This window comes from Triturus cristatus, chromosome 6 (genome assembly GCF_964204655.1).
Source record: "Triturus cristatus chromosome 6, aTriCri1.1, whole genome shotgun sequence".
Taxonomy (NCBI): Eukaryota; Metazoa; Chordata; class Amphibia; order Caudata; family Salamandridae; genus Triturus; species Triturus cristatus.
Window position 1 is genome coordinate 1,044,588,971 of NC_140589.1, and position 16,270 is coordinate 1,044,605,240.

Here is a 16,270-nt window from a genome sequence, read left to right on the forward strand (position 1 = left end):
TTTTTTACATTACTGCAAGCAAGCCATGCCTAATACACTGAGGTGATCACTGGTAGTAATTGAGCATATGGTGGCCACTAATGTAATCTTGTCTGATGAGATCTATATTACAACACTAATAATATTAGAAGCACTTGATCAATTTCATTGAAAATAAATAGCTCTTATTACAGAAAAGGTTGGAGACCACTGGTCCAGATGATTCAAAATTTTGGCCACCTGTTGTCTAAGTTAGTTTCATGACAGAATCATAAGCACCAGCTGATGGATCCGTCTGTAGCTTTGCCAAATTAGCCTTGTACTGCTGAAGCTCTGCCCTGAGTGGACCTTTCTGTGTGCCCCCCCCTCCAGCTCCCGTCCTGGTGGGGCAATAGTATCAGATATAATGTCACTTCCAGTGTCCTGTAAGTCATTACCCTCGCCATCCGAGGACATCGGGGACACCACGTCGTCCACCACCACCGGGCCCTCAGTTGTAGACAGATGCATTGTGCCATCATCACCAATCAGTACTCAATGCTCCCCCATAAGGAGTTAAGTTTGGATCCACACCAGGCTGTGCAGAGCGGGATCACCCCACACATGATCGAGGTCCCCAGGATTCTCGATGACTGCCATCCCACCGGGGCACCACAGCGACATCCCTGAGTTCCAGCCATTCCAAAACCTCATCTGGTCGGTCAAAAAAGTGGGCCTTATTCTTGAAAATGACTTTCAATTGTGCCGGATATAAGAGCATGTACGCATCTGAAGTGACCACAGATTCTGTTTAACTGCCATTGGTCCAGATGATTCAAAATTTTGGCCACCTGTTGTCTAAGTTAGTTTCATGACAGAATCATAAGCACCAGCTGATGGATCCGTCTGTAGCTTTGCCAAATTAGCCTTGTACTGCTGAAGCTCTGCCCTGAGTGGACCTTTCTGTGTGCCCCCCCCTCCAGCTCCCGTCCTGGTGGGGCAATAGTATCAGATATAATGTCACTTCCAGTGTCCTGTAAGTCATTGCCCTCGCCATCCGAGGACATCGGGGACACCACGTCGTCCACCACCACCGGGCCCTCAGTTGTAGACAGATGCATTGTGCCATCATCACCAATCAGTACTCAATGCTCCCCATAAGGAGTTAAGTTTGGATCCACACCAGGCTGTGCAGAGCGGGATCACCCCACACATGATCGAGGTCCCCAGGATTCTCGATGACTGCCATCCCACCGGGGCACCACAGCGACATCCCTGAGTTCCAGCCATTCCAAAACCTCATCTGGTCGGTCAAAAAAGTGGGCCTTATTCTTGAAAATGACTTTCAATTGTGCCGGATATAAGAGCATGTACGCATCTGAAGTGACCACAGATTCTGTTTAACTGCCATTTAGAATTTGCGATATTTCTGCGCTTGGCATAGCATAGTCCGGATATATGTCAATCTTGCTATTGTCAAAGTGGGGAATCTCCTGCTCCCTGGCTAATCATAGGATACAGTCCCTGTCTTGGTAATTAAGGATATCTGAAAGAGACACGTTAGTGATAGATTCCTTACCTTAGAATATCCCCAGGCGTCACATTGGGTCCGGAAAGTTTTCGTCAGCAGTGCCCCTGCGCGTCGGAAGGTGGCGTTGTGCGGCTCCGCGTCCGTCGTAGGCATCGTGATCGTCGGGATGACATCGCAGCAGCTACTTAGACGCCGCCCTTGCGAGCTGACGTCAGTTCTTTCTTTTTCCACGCCAGCAAGCGCAGATCCCGAGAGAGCGGTTCCCCCAGTCAATTTTTGACTGAGTTTTTTGGGACTATTTTGTCTCTGTTCTTTTGAGTCTGTGACTCCTGGTGTTTAGGGATGCCCGGTTTTAAGTCTTGCGAGGCTTGTCCCCGCATGATGTCGGTGACAGACACGCACTGTGAGTGTCTCTACTGCCTGGGACCCGACCACGACCTCTCATCGTGCCCCGACTGCCGGGCCATGGCTCCAAAAACTTTGTGGGAGCGGTCCCGAAAGTTGCCTGAGGCCCGGGAGTTGGCTCTGTGCCGTTGAAGGTCCTGGTCCCGTGAGAGGTCGAGGGACCAGTCGCGGAGCAGCCACCATTATTCAACGAAGTCTTCGCACTCGGGGTCAGGTAAGACGAAGCACAAGAAGTCGAAGAAGCGGCGTCGCTCTTCGCCTTCCCCTAGCCTGTCGGGCGACACGGCTGAGGGTGCGGGTCCATCGGCGACTCCGGCACAGATGTAGGAATTCCTGTCTGCTGTGGCCTGCCTATTTGGCCCGTCGGTCCCCGCCGGCGTGCCTTCGGGCCCCGTGGGCCTGGCTGGGGGTCCTCGCCTTCCTTCATTGCCGGCTCTGGCCCTGACGTCATCAACGGCTCCGGCCTCGGCACCACGAGACCCTCATGGATCCATGCCTGGATCACCGCTGATGCCGGTTGGCCTCATACGACCTCCACCGTCATCGACGCCTACGTTGACGCCGTCCCTGGCTTCCACACCGACATGGAGACGGTGCCAGATCGGTGTCGACCAACGCCGATTCCGACACCGCTCGGGAATTTCTATCCCTTTATCCACCCACCTTCTTTCCCACCTGCTCCGCAGGTTACGGAGGACTGGGAGGGGTCTAAAGACCCTATCGCAGCCCAATGCGAGTTAGAGCCAGACTGGCAAGAGCATTTGGAGGACGCAGGTGTACTGGATTTTTCTCCAGAACCTGGCACACTGTCTCCTTCTACCATGGCCACGGAGGAGGGTGGTACTTTTTCAGAGGTGTTGCATAGGCCGAGGCGGTTCACCTCAAGCTCCCTACAGTGGCTGTCAGGACTAAGCACCTGACTGAGGTGCTTCGGCCTGCGTCTTCCTCTGCAGAGCTGCTGCTGCCCTTCAATGACGCACCTTCAGACTTTTTTTGGGCACCTCGTTCAGGCACAACACAGGGGCTCCTGTGGATAGGAATGTGGCCCATCGCCCGGCCCTGGGCAACCCCATTTACCTCTCCCAACACCCTACCCCTAGGAACTTGGCTGTCCAAGCCTCTGCGTCCCCCAGCGCATTCCCTTCCGCACCTCCGGACAGGGAATCCAAGAAACTGGAGCAATTTGGGAAGAAGATTTTCTCTTCTGCCAGTTCAGGGTTGCGGTCTGTCAACACCGCATGTCTCTTGGGCCGTTATTCCCACTTTGTGTGGGATACGGTGGCTCAGGTGCTGCCTCAGTGTCCAGAGGAGGCCCGGATGGTGCTCTCTCAAGCTATTGCTGAGGGGAGACATGCAGCCAACTTCATGAGTTGTTGTGGCCTTGACACCGCCGACTCGCTGGTCAGAGATTTCCATGACAGTGGCGCTACGCCGTCACGCCTGGCTGAGAACGACTGGCTTTTCAGGGGATGTCCAGAACACTGATGGACATGCCCTTTGACGGCACTCAACTTTTTGGCGACAAGGCAGATAGTGCATTGGAGCGCTTTAAGGACTCGCGAGCTACGGCAAAGTCCTTAGGCCTGTCGGCTATACGCACTCCTTCGGCTTATGCCTTTCGCTCATTTTGTAGTCAAGGAAGGAGCGCCCAAACACGTTTGTTTCAGAGCCAAAGGCCTGCGCAGCAGCAGTCTCAGCGCAGCCATGGACATGGGACCCGCAGAGGTGGGTCACGGGGCCAGCAGGTGGGTCAGTCCACCACCTCCCCTGCCACCACTGCCTCCAAACCTTCCTAGTCCACCCACCAAATGCCAGTGGGCGTCAGGATTCGTCTTCACCTCCCCCACTGGCGCACCATCACTTCGGACAGGTGGGTTTTGCAGATAGTCCGAAGTGGCTACTCCCTCCCCTTCGAGATTACACCTCCAACCATGCCACCTCAATACCACCGCATGTCGGGGGATCACTTGGCACTTCAGCAGGAAGTTGCAACCCTTATGGCCAAGGGGGCCATCGAGCACGTTCCAACGCCAGAAGTAGGTTGTGGTTGTTATTCCCACTACTTCTTGATTCCAAAGAAGGACAAGGGCCTGCATCCTATCTTAGACCTTCGGAACGTCAATCGCTTCCTTCGGAAGGAGAAGTTCAAGATGCTCACACTTGCTCAGGTCTTATCTGCCCTAGACCCACAAGACTGGATGGTAGCATTGGACTTGCAGGACGCTTACTTTTATATTCCCGTTCTGCCGGCCCCCCGGTGTTACCTGCGGTTCACGGTAGGCCGTGAGCACTTTCAGTTCACCGTGCTCCCTTTTGGCCTTACCAGCACCCCTAGGGTGTTCACGAAAGTGATGGCGGTGGTCACAGCTCATCTGCATAGATCAGGGGTTTCAGTCTTCCCCTATCTCGACGACTGGTTGTTGAAGGCGGGTTCGTCCCAGGCAGTCATCTCCCACCTCCAGACTACGGCAGACCTCCTGCATTTGTTGTGGTTCTCCATCAACGTGCTGAAGTCACACCTGATTCTCTCTCAGAGGCTCCTCTTCATCGGAGCAGTTCTGGACATGGCGCAGTTTCAAGTATATCCTCCCGAACAACGAGTCTGGGACATTCGGGCTATGATTCTGATCTTTCGGCCCTTGTCCTGGGTTTTGGTCAGGATGCCCTTGAGGCTGCTGAGCCTCATGGCCTCCTGCATCCTGCTGACAAATCATGCCAGATGGAATATGCGGGCTCTGCAGTGGGACCTGAAGTTCCAGTGGGCACAGCATCAGGGCAACCTGTCGGAGTACGTTCAGATCTCGGAGGGCACTGCACAACAGTTGCTGTGGTGGCTCACGAACCAGCAATGGGTCAGCGGCAGATCACTCTCCCTTCCCCAACCGGAGCACACAATGATGACGGATGCGTCCCTCCTGGAATGGGGCGGTCACATGGGAGAGGTAGAGATCAGAGGCCTCTGGTCTCCGGCGGAGTCCAGGCTCCATATCAACCTTCTGGAGCTCCGGGCGATCCTACTTGCACTGAAGGCATTCCTTCCCTCTGTCAAGGGGAGAGTAGTGCAGGTGTTTACAGACAACACCATCGCCATGTGGTACTGCTGCAAGCAAGGCGGGGTGCGGTCGTGGACCCTATGTCAGGAGGCTCTGCATCTCTGGACATGGCTGGAACGTCAAGGAATTTCCTTGGTGGTTCAGCACTTGGCAGGTTCTTTGAACGCCAGGGCGGATGAACTCAACCGCCGGTGCATGTTGGATCACGAATGGCGTCTTCACTCTGAGATGGCGCAAGGTCTCTTTCCACAGTGGGGAGAGCCTTGGTTAGATCTATTAGCCACCAAAGAGAATGCGCAATGTTAGCAGTTCTACGTGTTGGAATTTCCAAGGCGGCACTCGCTCAGAGACGCATTTCGTCACGAGTGGAGTTGCTGTCTATTGTACGCCTTTCCGCCTATACCACTTCTACCCAGAGTGCTGAAGAAGATCAGGCGCGACCGGGCCCAAGTCATTCTTGTTGGCCCGGACTGGGCTTGAAGAGTTTGGTATCCCAAGCTACTCGGTATGAGCGTGGATCCCCCGATACGACTGCGTCTTCAGGAGGATCTTCTGTTGCAGCAGCAGGGAACGATCCTCCACCCAAACCTGTCCAGCGGCCACCTCCTTGCGTGGAGATTGAGCGGCGACAGTTGATTCCATTTGACTTGCCTCCTGAAGTCTGTGATATCATTCTGGTAGCCAGGCGTCCCTCCACTAAATCGGTATACGCCTACAGGTGGAACAAATATGTTCATGTTGCACAGCAAAGGCTGTGGATCCCCCTTTCTGCCCCTCTTTCAGAAGTCCTTTTGTTCCTTCTGTCTTTGGTCCGGCAGGGCTCTGCTCTGGGCATTATTAAGGGCTACCTTTCTGCAATCTCTGCCTTTCTCAGGCTCCCTGATCAGCCCTTTCTTTTCAAGTCCCCTGTTGTAAATAGATTTCTCAAAGGCATTACTCACCTTTTCCCTTCTATTCCTTTTGTGATGCCGCAGTGGGTCTTGAATCTAATTCTTACCTATTTGATGTGCGCTCCCTTTGAGCCGCAGCACAATTGTTTTCTTCGTTTATTGACTTTGAAGACTGCTTTCCTGGTTGCCATCACCTCCGCTAGGCGTGTGAGTGAGCTCCAGGCTCTTTTCTGTAAACCTCCTTTTCTGTCTGTTCATCCTGTGGTAAATAATTTAATTACCGGGACTTAATTTGATACAGAAACATAATAAAAATAGCTCAGTAAATAAGAGGCAGAATCCGTGGTATTAGAGGTTCGGAATGGGCTTTATTCCAATGGACGATTCGAATCGGTTGCTCCAAGTTCCATCACCACGAAGGTTCAGGAAGTGAAGTACATACATTATTGATAATTAATCACTTTTATACAATAGGCATTACAGTGAAGCAAATGCAAGAGGCGTAACAATTGATAGTGTAGATAAGACATACATACGTAGCAAAAGTAGGTGTAACTGGGCGTGACTAAAGAACGTCATTAAGTGTGATGTCATAATAGGGTGGTTCCATGAAAGAATTTCGCAACGTTAGCAGAATTACTTGGCAGAAATGCGTGCGCAGCAGTATGACGTGTGATTGACGTGCAACTAGGGGGTGAAGGGGACTTGACATTTAGCTCTACATGTGGCGACAGAAGTCTGGAGGGTCAAGTCAACCTAATCCCAAATCATATCTAGCATCCTATGTTTAAAGAACTATGTTATCCAAAAGAGAGGTCTCTTAGAGTAGAATCTTATTCTATACTGACTGTTAGTGCGTGTACAAGCGTCTAAGTGTCTACACTAGATGCGAGGGCAGAAGTCTTCCATAGTAATAGGGCTATGAATTACTTGCATAAAGACGGAGAAGCCGGGCCTTTGCTCGGTAGCTGGAAGAATGTTTACTGAAACTACTAGACAGGAATGCATTGGGCAGGGAGCGGAGCAGATAATTTCGAAGGCGAAATACAGTTTTTGGCAGGCAACAGGCTGATGTCAGACTTCATGAGCCGCGCAGGGAATGGGACAAAGTTCATGGTCACAGATGCAGGCTCAGACTGGAGCTTCAGAGGCAGAAAGAAAGAAAAGCTTGATGACAGAATCAGGGCCTACTTGCCTGGACTGTAAAATGGCATAAGTGAACCATATAAAGCCGGTGGCCTTTCATACTTAGGAATGGAATATCCGGCCTATTCATGGCGGATCTGAAAGAGGACATGTTGACGGTGGACGCACATGTGTTTGCGTCTTCATAACTGGAACTGGAGGGAACATGCATGTACTTGTGATTCATACATGAAACCGTTGGGGTCCAAGATAGGGGACATAACTGATCAGAAAAATCCATATTTCCACATTCCCTCCTTGTCCCCTACTTGCCCGTCAAGAGATATCAATCTTCATCAATCCATTGATCTGTTCATATAGCATCATTTGTTCTTCTTTTTTCTTCTGGGACGAATGAAATCTTGGTGATGGAATACACGATGTGGCACACAGACCACAAATCGCTGGTCCACATTGTAGGCATAGACAGCAACTGAATAGTATGAGAAAGCCAATACCTAGGAAGGATAGGACCTTCCATCCAAAAGTAGATAATACACTCCAAAACCAACCGGACCAAGTCCAGGTGCCTGGATTCTGGTGTATCTGGCTTACAATCTTATGAAGGCGAGTTATGGCTTTATATACAGATGGCGAATTTTCTGGTATGAAAATGCAACAACTTGATCCGATGACCCTACAAGCTCCGCCCCTATCGGCCAGGATGACGTCAAGGACAAGACGATTTTGAAGCACAACAATCCGCATAGCAGACTGTTCTTCTGTTAAATTGCCTAAGGCGGAAATAGTTTCAATTAATCGATCATTCCCAAGAAGAATACAACCTTGCCAAAACTGAAGTGGACAATCTCAGCAAACACATAGAAGATTCGAACTGGGGAGATCTTACAAAGAAGAACTACGAGATACTTAACTCAATAATAGACGAATTTGAAGAAGATATCATTAAAAGAAAAAATCGCAAATTTAGAAGGGACCATCTGGATTACCAATTTGGAAGAGTGTATACCTTCGCTAAGAAATACGACGCTAAACCTCAGGATACATCCAACACCGAGACCGTGGAAGAACCGTCTGGAGGAACCACCAGCTCTGATATTGACTCACCAGCGCCAGTACCAGAGGGAGAGAACTCAAGATGCAAGGTAAATTTTTTAGAGGAGGTACTACGTTATCGACTAGGTATCAAAACATCAAACACCACAAATACTTCAACCATGGGAGGTTCCCAACAATTTGGACGCCAACAGACACCAACAATAGGCGTCACTACGAGATCCAGAAAAAAGGAGATGGAAAGAAGGACATAACACCACTAAACCTAGTCAAGAACCTATCACATATTCAACTATCTAACCAGGAAGCAAATATTCTGAATAAAGGACTATCTTTTTGCCCCACGGCCCCATGGAATCTTACCAAAACACAGATAGATCTGTTTAAATTCATTCGCAGATTGAAACTCAAGGTGTTCTTTGCAGATCAATATACGAGGCCTGAGCCCACCATAACAACTATCACGTCTGATCTATCAATTCAAGAACTAGAACATGTGGACCTACTGACCAATCTCAGTGAGGCAGACGACGATCGTGATACATTGACCAGAACGGCACTCGAACTTGGAATTGACACGAACCTCACAATTGACAGTAGACTCACTAAAAAGTCTACCTTCCTACCGCAATTACCTGCAGGTAATAGCATTGATGCTTTTCATCTAGCAGTCACACATGATCTGGAACATGAGTACACCAAATACCGAAAAAAATCTAAATACCTCCCAAAAAACATCACACAAGAGGAGAGGAAGGCCATTACAAACCTTAAAGAAAGAAAAGATCTAATCATCAAGGAGGCAGACAAAGGTGGAAACCCGGTTACACTACATATTGATGACTACATCCATGAAGCGAACCAACAACTTGCCGACAAATCCTGCTATGAACACCTCACCAAAGATCCAACAAAAGATATACTCACATCAATCAGCACTATGCTGGACAAATGGTACACATCAGGACTCATATCACAATCGGAAAAATCTTTCCTATATATTCCGTACCCTACTATGCCCACCCTATACCTCCTCCCTAAGATTCACAAGGGAATTCACCCCCCTCCAGGAAGACCTATCATAGCAGGTATAAATTCACCATGCTCTAGACTAGGTGAATATGTTGATAGGAAACTACAAGGACTGATGAAGGAAATACCATCCTTCATCCAGGATACAAAAGACATCCTGGATAAACTTCAAGACATCGCCTGGGAACCAGACTTCATATTGGTCTGCATAGACATCGTAAGCCTGTACACATCTATCCAACATAAAGACGGACTGAATGCAGTACAATCCTCACTATGGACACAATCGGCAAACCTACTTGAAAGTAACAAAATGACCCTGGAAATGCTGAACTTCTGCCTAAATAACAATGTCTTTAGCTTCAATGGAAAGATATACCGGCAAACACGCGGTACGGCCATGGGAGCCAAATTTGCGCCGCCGTACGCCTGTATCCTAATGAGTCACGTGGAGAAATTCTGGCTATGGGACCCAGAATTTTCAGAATTCACACCCCACATCATAATGTGGCGACGGTACATAGATGACATCCTATGCATCTGGCAAGGAGATGAAACATCGCTCAACAGGTTCCTGAAACTACTAGACAAAAACCCCTGGGGAATTAAAACAACTCATACCTTCTCTAAAAAAGAGATCAACTTTCTTGATGTTACACTCTATGTCAAAAATAATACCCTACAAAGCAAACTATATCGGAAGGAAACAGCGGCCAATTCCATTCTACGCGCTGACAGCTTCCACCCACGACATAACATAAGGAACATTCCTAAAGGTGAACTGCTGAGAACACGCAGAAATTGCAGTGAGGACGACGTCTTTAAAACAAAAGGCGAGGAAGTCATATCTAGACTCACACAACGAGGATATGACCACTCAATGCTGCAGAATACACTGACCTCAGTGGCCAAAGTGGAGAGGAAACAGATGCTCAGGAAAAACACTGAAGAAAAAGCAGAAAAAAAGGAAGATTCAGCACTACGCTTCATTACTGACTATAATATTGGCCATCATCAAATCAGACAAAGCCTCAAAAAACATTGGCATCTATTAAAACAAACACCTAACATTAGTCAAGACCTCAAAACATACCCGGAAATCACATTCAGACGTGCACCAAACCTAAAGGACATGCTCTGTAAATCGGAATTTGAAGACAAACGCAACACAGTCACTACGTTCCTAGACAGACCGCCAGGATTCCACACATGCAAAAATTGCAGCATCTGCAAACTAAGCTGCAGCAAAACCAAAAGAATACCTATAACACAAGGAAGGGAATTCACCATAAAGGAATGGATTGATTGCAATAGCAAATTCTGTATATACGTGATAATCTGCCCCTGCAACCTTCCATACATTGGCAGCACAATCAGACCACTACGGATCAGGATTCAGGAACACTACCGCAACATCCACAAACATTCTACCGGTCACCCACTCACTGAACATTTTGATGGCACTCATCCCCACAAAAAGGACTTTCAATTCTTTGGATTGGAAATTATACACCAAACCAAACGAGGGGGAAATCGTGAACTGAAACTACGAAGACGCGAGAGTGAACTCATCCTGAACTACAAAACCACAACTTTGGGACTCAATAAAGATGCGGAAATGCATGTTTGGTTAGGAGATGACTAACTGCTTCTCCTTCCCTCGCTTATTGGTCCATCTGCACCTCTGAGCCCCAAGACTTCACCTCTGTGCCTTTCCTAATAAAACCCTCCACAAGATGTGCACCGTCTTTACTACCAGAGAATACGCAGCAATTCCCCACTGACAGATATTGCATCGGAAATCTCAGAGCTAATAACTCCAAGCTACCTTGTAAAACCGAATACTCGTTTGCAAGCTTTAAATCCCTTTTTTACCTCTCTTTATAATACAGAACATCCAGGAATGCCTACATCTACAAAATAATTGATGTAATACTGCTGTTGTTTCATCAACGCGCTTTCATGCAAATGTTCATTCGTTATGTTTTTTTACCTATTTCCTCTCCCCAATCCAAAATGGCAACCGCCCTTCTCGTCCTACTTGCTAATTGGCCAATTGCTCCTCTCCAAACACCCCGCTCCAATATGGCGCCAATCGTTAGTTCACCGTCACTTCCAGTTCACCCGGAAGTCTTTACACACGATCACCTTATCTGCGCACAATCCTACCGGCTTCACATCGCGCCACGATCTGAGAAACCCTTCGGCACCTGGCATTAGCCAAGACAATAGGTAAGAGCTACCAGACCACCCCCGTATTGTCCCAATTGACGCCGGCCTTTTTACCCGCACTTCAATTGTTCTGCTTTGTTTTGATTTCCCTCTAGAATCTTCGGGTTGACAAACCCTTACAATCATTCTGATATCCCATTACCTGACCTCCCGGTAAGGGAACCTCGATCTTTTTGAGCACCTCACATGGCCTTGCTCACCCAATACGCCGAGCGCATCTGTACGTTTCACAATTTCGACACACTTTTAAATGAAACACCAGTATCACGCTACGGTTGGCATTCACGAACGATTCCTACACTTTTACCTGAGTCTAGCGCGTATGAGCACCTCTTGACACCTTGAACTAGCCACACTCCACAATATTGCCACAATGCCCATGACTACTGTCTCGATTATTTCTAAAGATATCACAAGATCATTAATGATTAATACCTGCATGATACTGCATCTTTCAAATCACCTTGTTCTTAAACGAAGGACACATTCGACCCGCGGCCCGTCCTTGTCACCGCCTAACTTTTATTGCCGCCACCTCCTAATAATGTGACTAAAGTCAACCTCTCTCTCTTCCCTTCATACCTGACCGGACCGCCTTGACGCTGAACTCCAAATAATTCTGTAATTATATACTGTGTTTCTACCATCTTACATCTGATTTTACATATCCTGTTTTTGACGTCTCTCGACCATGTCATTGCTTTACCATCACGAATTGTACCTTAACTATTAACTATTAATACCCGACTTCTTGTATGACATGCTCTCTCCTCATTTGTGATCTTGAATGTCCGCTTGAATCTGTAAATTGAAATAATGCCTTCGTGACCTTGATGGTGTTACAAACATGCATGTTACGAACGGATCTCTATCCCACTCCTGTCCTGGACACAAACGCTGTCATAATTATTGTTATTATGAAATCTTTACAAACATGTACATTGTCAATCGCTATTTGCTCTGAATGTCCTTTTGCATACGCGCGCCACCGTTACTTGTTGTTATCCAAAACCTCGTAATTTATTTACCTTCCATTATCACACTTGTCATTCTGTTTGCATTTGACTAAACATAAATAACCATGCAAATGTCCTAAATGTATGTAATGTTCCTCCACTAATGCCAACCTACCCCTTTTCTTACTTTCTATTCTATCTCTCTCCCTCACCATCTAAATGATCCAAATACCGTTATCACATTCCCCCTCTTTCCGCACAACCTAACCGCTCCTTGCTCGACCACCCCAATCACTAACGTTGACCCCCACATAATATCTATCCTGTATTAACCCACACATATACTTCTCCTTGCAACTACACCTTCTTTTTCGGAAACAACCCTTGCCCTTCTCTCATATTCTAACTCTGTTCTCTTCCCTCCTTCCTTCCGTTTTCACTGGTCTCCTTTAACAACTTGTTTACTTCCTCACCCCTCCACCTCTATTCCCACCTAACACACCCTCATATACTAACTATATGATCCACTTGACTGGGTGCTATGAACTCTTATGGCTACTCTATCTCTGCTCAGCCCTGAAGAAGCCCTAGGCCTGATGGCCGGTTAGAGGGCGAAACACGTGTTGGCTGTGGCTGTGCCATCCTTGCTCTTTTCTGATAAACAAATAAAAGCACAAACTTCTCACCAGTATCGCTTGATATACTTGCATCAATTGGATATTTTATCATAATCAACCATAAAAAATCCAGACTCTTGCCCGGACACACTAAACTCATCCGGAAATAGTTTCATTCACTACTGCTTCAAGGGTTCTAGTTAATCTACGTATCAGCTTACTATTAGTAACGGTACCTATATAGGGAAAGAGACCTTTATTGAAATCTGTGTATTTTTCCCATGCTGTTTCAGTGTAATCGACAATTGGGAGATCTCTCCTTTCTCTATGGTGTACTAAATGAGTATTTCTGTGATAATCGGGAGGAGCTAGGAAAACAGGTGGCAAAAGGAATCCAATGTAGCAGGTACCATCCCAATCTAGAGGCAAACGTACATATGCCGTCTGACCACATATAAAATAGGAATGGCGGGAAGCTCTAAATATCGACTTGCCTTGATCACTGAATTCTATTACAGTGGTGCATCTACTATGGCCCATATGTATGGAACCATTCTTTCTTACACATAATTCACCTTTTACTGGAAATACTGACATGGCGGGCAAAATTGGAGTAGCTTCGGATTCGACATTTAGGATCATAAGATTAAGCGTAAAATTACCTAATCCATATACTTCATTTTCTAGATCAGTTCCTGTTCTCTTGGGAAGTCCCTCCTTGTTAGGGTAGCAGACTTTAAGTAAAACTAAGTTTAAATTTCCCCATACCCAGTTGTCTTGATAAACTGCAGAATTTGAATCTAGGGGATTAATTAAACTAAACCATGCTCCACAGGAGCCGTTGTGTGTGAATGGGTATGGAAAGAGAGGTAGAATTCCTTTATAATTCTGATAGGGAGGGAGTCGGCCACATATCCAACAATTTGTAGCATTGCTAACCTGATGGAATGATGTAACATACTAATGAACGTGTTATTGCGCAGCGCAAATCTATAAGACAACTCATGCGGAGGTAATTCACTAAAAGAATGTTCAGCAGTAACATTATAAACATGTCTAGAAATAGGATAATATATGTGCAACAATATACTTGCAGTAATTATTAAAAGACTTAAGAAAAACAAAATTAATAACGTCACTGCGCAATGACTACGCAGTGATTTACAGTATGCATGTCGTTTCAACATTTTTCGGGTGTTTTCTCTATTCAGATCTAAGGGATACATGTCAGAGACAAATTCAACCGCTTCACCTTGGAGAGGACTTAAACAATCAAATTTCCCGACTGGTTAGATCTGAGTTTTAGTTTATATTGTTCGTGACTACTTGATTCAACAAAAGGAAGTTTTGAGTCAATGGGTGAAGACACACGAGGTGTGGCATTTACATCCGACGGTAGTCCATGAAATTTCTTGATATGACTTGAATGTATCCAGCCTTTTCTGCCTTCGATCTTCACGGCTGTCCTTGTGGTGAGCAAGACCAGTTGCGGTGACTTCCACCTAGGATCCAGCTGAGTCTTTCGATCAAAGTTCCTCACGAGGACCAGGTCCCCCGGAATTATATCATGGGGTTTCACCTCAGTGTTGTCGGGAAAGGCTGCAGCTACCTGTGAACGACAAGATTGTAGTGCAGACATCAAGGAAGCCAAATAATCTGTCAGCATATTACAGTCAATATCAGTTATTTTTCGTGGTATAGGCGTCCCCCACATATTTGTTGGTCTGCCAAAGATCACCTCATACGGGGATAGCCCTGTTCGAGAGTGTGCTACCATTCTCATGTAAAAGAGTGCAACTGGTAAGGCTACTACCCAGTCGACACCTTTCTCTCTGCATATTTTGGACAATCTGATTTTCAGGATCTGATTATGTCTTTCTACGAGACCTGCTGCCTCGGGGTGTCGGACACAGTGGAATTTCCACTGATAGCCTAACAAAAGTGAAACGTGTTTCATTAGTTCGGATGAGAACGGCTGGCCGTTATCTGAGTAGACAACACGTGGTAAACCGTATCGTGGGAAGAATTCTCGAACTAACTGTTTGGCAGTAGTCGGGGCAGTGTAATCTGAAACCGGGTATGCCTCGGTCCAACGGGAAAGAGCACAGACAACTACGAGAACATATTTGAATCCTCGACATCGTTCCATCTGGATATAATCCATCTGGAGGACTTCAAAAGGGTGATCAGGAGGCTGAAATCCACCCTGTTCTACGGGAACGCTTTTTCCTGGGTTAAACTGACAACAGATCATACAGGTACGGACTTTTTGTTTAGCTGCTGCTCGTAAATGTTTGTTGAACCAAATGTGTTGAATGCTGTCTAGCATAGCTTTTTCTCCTAGATGCGCTGGACTATGTATAGTGTTAATAATAACTTGGACCATTGAATCAGGAAGGAACCACACAGATTTTTCCTTCGTCATCCATCCTTGATCCGTTTGGATCCCTCCTAATTCAGTCCATTTCTTTATTTCGTCTGGTGTAGCATGCGTCTGTATGTCAATTACGTCAAGAGCGGGATCTTTAATCGTCATACAATGTGTTGGCGTCGGGACTTTTGTCTTTGTCATGTCGGATGTTTGAGTTTGAGCAGTCTGTTTAGCTGTTCTGTCAGCTAGATCATTGCCTTGAGAAATGATATCAGTAACTTTTGTATGAGCTTTACATTTCATAATTGATATTGCAGTGGGTAGATGTATTGCATCTAATAAGGCATGAATGAGGGGTCCGTGCTGAATGTGGGCACCGTGAGAAGTTAAATAACCTCTCTCTCGCCACAGCACGCCGAAGTCATGTACAACTCCGAATGCATAACGTGAATCAGTGTATATGTTGACTCTTTTATTTGTGGCTTGAATACAGGCTTGTGTCAGAGCGACGAGCTCTGCGGCTTGAGCTGACAAGGTATTTATGCAATTTGTTTTAATGATTTCAGTGTCTGTTGTGACTGCGTAAGCGGCCACTAACTCTCCTGTACTTGTTCTCATACATGAACCATCTACATACAACGTCAGGTCTGGGTCTGACAATGGGACATCTGTCAAGTCTTGTCTGGGTTTCGTCGTGATTGTAATAACGTCAATACAGTCATGAGCTAGTGGGTCTGTTCCAATTACGGGTAAAAGTGTGGCAGGATTCAATGTGTTACAACGTCTGATTTCTATATGTGGCTGGAACAATGTTAATTCATACCCTGTAAGTCGCGCTATAGTTAAGTGTTGTGTTTGCGTTCGATTCACGAGAACCTCTACTGCATGTGGTACTTGAACTGTCAATGGATGTCCTAACACTATGGCATCGCTTTGTCTTATTGCTAAAGCTGTTGCTGCCACCGATTTCAGGCATGTAGGCAAAGCCTGAGCTACGGGATCTAATGTACTAGAAAAATAAGC